Here is a 2,662-nt window from a genome sequence, read left to right on the forward strand (position 1 = left end):
GTACAATTTTGTGGTTTGACTCCATTATGTCTGTGAATATGAAGTAATTTATACAGTTTGAGCAATAAACACAAATACCAGCTTGATGTGGTTTTAGAGGAACTGACACCAGTACAGCACAGTTACTCACACAACAGCAGTAATCACACAAAGGAAAAAATCCTGCAATCTTTGTAAAAAATGGCCACTAGGAGAGCAGAACTGTGGTCAATACTCAAAAGTTAATGTTTCGCTATATACAAAGGTCTCCTAGTTCTGAAAAATGGTCTCAATTCTCAATAATTGGGAGTCAAGAATGAAAAAAAAAGATCATCAATATTCACAAACAGCAGTCATGATAAACAAATTAGCAAAAACACACCACTGAGCTGGAAACAATGTCCTCACTGTTACAAAGAAGCTGCCTCATCTCAGAAATAAATGTTTGGTCCTGAATAAAGCAAAACACACTAACCAATTTAGATCATTTCTGCTTGATTTTAGTTCGATCATGATTGCCAGTTCTTATTTTACCTCATCTAACCAGGATATTATGCAAGAATCCAATATGTGATGTGTTACGTCTAAGGGCAAATTACAAACTTGTCTCTTTCAGTGACTATCACCCAGACGAGGACTCTACATGGCTGCCCTTCCCTGCAGCCTACTGTAACCCATCTCTACCGAACAGGGAAGGAACATTGAAGAGTTTAAGAACAACAATCAATAAAAACATAAATATAAACATAACATAAATAAATAAACAATGATCATCTATGCTGTGAAATTATAGAATGAAAGGAGGATCTCATAAAAGAGGCAGCTTTTATTCCCCCAGACTTAGTGAGAGATATGTGGAGCTTTAAGGGATAATATCCACTCTGACACTGCTGATGTCATTGTCAAACTTGCCTGCCTCTGCTCCTCCAACTCACACAAACATATACCCACCACACACACACACACACACACACACACACACACACACACACACACACACACACACACACACACACACACACATCCCTCCAGCCTTCTGTTCTTACCTCTCTCCCTCCTCTTCTACTCTGTGCCCCTGGCTTTACAGACGAGCTCTGGATTAATTAACCAATTAGAAGTGGAGCCCCTGGGAGGCGTTTGAGGGTCCAATCCCCTTGTTGTCATTAGACACACATACATGGCCTCAATTAGGCAGTGCTGTGATAGGTCTCATTGACTGGAAGATGCATCTCCAGGAGCAGTGTTTGTCTCCCCCCTTGAGTGACTGAGTAGGTGAGTAACCTTTTAATTTAATTATCATTATTATCCTGATGTCCACTGTTTCTGCCTCCGCTAACCCCTCCTCTTGCCCTACTCATTTCCCCCGAGGTGCAGCTCGATTCAATTATATCGGAATCCCCATATTGAAGATTTTGAGCATCACTGTCTTTTCTCTTCTACGTTGTCTTTCTTTCTGCAGAGATCAATGTCCTCTCCGTAGCTCTAAGCAACAGGCATGTCAACTTTGTGTCTGTAAATTTACAGAAAGTCTGTCTCACACTGAGCCCATGCATTGTTATTGGTCAGGAACACAGAGGGAGAATAATGACTAAATGAAAGGATAAAAGGAAGAATCTATATCCTACCATGTTCATATGTTTGTAAGGTTCTTTCCCACCTTCTTAACTTGACTGACAGGGGCTGGATACTTGAGGACTGAGTGTACACTACAGTATGCTGTGTGTCAGCACTGATTGGCCTTATTAGGACAACACCGCAGACGGCCACAGACACAGCAGGGGAGTGTTGATGCTGCTAGAGACAAGACAAGACAAGTTCACCACTTCTCATCATTTACTCATTTGTCTTTTCACTTGGCCAGCAATCACAGCTGATCTCTACAGTATGTAACCATAACGGCTAAATGACAGCCTAACCTTTTGGTCACCAGGGGACACTAATGCAAGACTCTCAGTTTGTTTTGCTAGCATACTGAGCCCCACAAAATGTTTAGTATGTTGTAATGAGGCTCCAGTGGGCTGGTTAATGTTTTCATACATAATGTTGAGGCCTACAAAAATGAGTCATAATAAGCTAATCTTCTCAAAGTTGAAAGCCTGTCTTCACTTTGCATGTTGCTATGGCCCAGCCCCCATGCCACAACAAAAAAATGAAAGGACATGACAGTGAAAGATTAAACTGAGATATTACAAAATAAACAAAAAAGCAAACTGAAAAATGTCTGTTCATCAGTGGTGTTGGTGTGTGTGAGAGAGAGACAATGGGGAGACTGCCAGGTGTTGAGAACCTAAACTAAAAGAAAATCAGAACCGACAAAGAGTGTGCTATCACCTTTTATCCTGGTTCCCAGAGCAGGTGTGCCAGATCAGCTGTTTACCCCAGCTGAACTTTGCCATGAGTGGTTTGGAGACACCCATACAGCCAGAGTTGTCATTCCCATTGCTCCGCAGACCCCATTAAGCAGGGCTGCCATAGTGTTTTAAAGGCTGCCTACAAAAAAGAAGACATTTTTGAACTTTTATTGAGACACTATTTCACTAGAATATTAATATGCTAGAATATTAAAAACAGATGCAAATAATTTAAGCTATGTGTTGTTATACAGCAGTAAGCTATACAGCAGTAGGCACACCTGTTGTTGGTGAAAGGGAATTTGTGAAATATCCACACACACACAGGACAC

At 41.1% G+C, this 2,662-nt stretch overlaps 1 long non-coding RNA gene across 1 annotated transcript in view; it reads left to right on the forward strand.

Moving 5' to 3' along the window:
- The window catches only part of LOC147331267 (uncharacterized), a 6,602-nt gene extending 4,461 nt beyond the window's left edge, over positions 1 to 2,141 (forward strand). Inside the window, exons 2-3 of the long non-coding RNA XR_015129256.1 lie at positions 596 to 1,251; positions 1,354 to 2,141. This is a non-coding gene — a long non-coding RNA (uncharacterized LOC147331267). The remainder of the gene's footprint in view (positions 1 to 595; positions 1,252 to 1,353) is intronic.
- Positions 2,142 to 2,662: the final 521 nt, after the last annotated feature.

The sequence above is a fragment of the Aulonocara sp. 'chitande type north' Nkhata Bay genome, linkage group LG5 (genome assembly GCF_057382095.1).
Source record: "Aulonocara sp. 'chitande type north' Nkhata Bay isolate Kocher_YH1m ecotype deep benthic linkage group LG5, A_spYH_male_GT1.1, whole genome shotgun sequence".
NCBI lineage: Eukaryota > Metazoa > Chordata > Actinopteri > Cichliformes > Cichlidae > Aulonocara > Aulonocara sp. 'chitande type north' Nkhata Bay.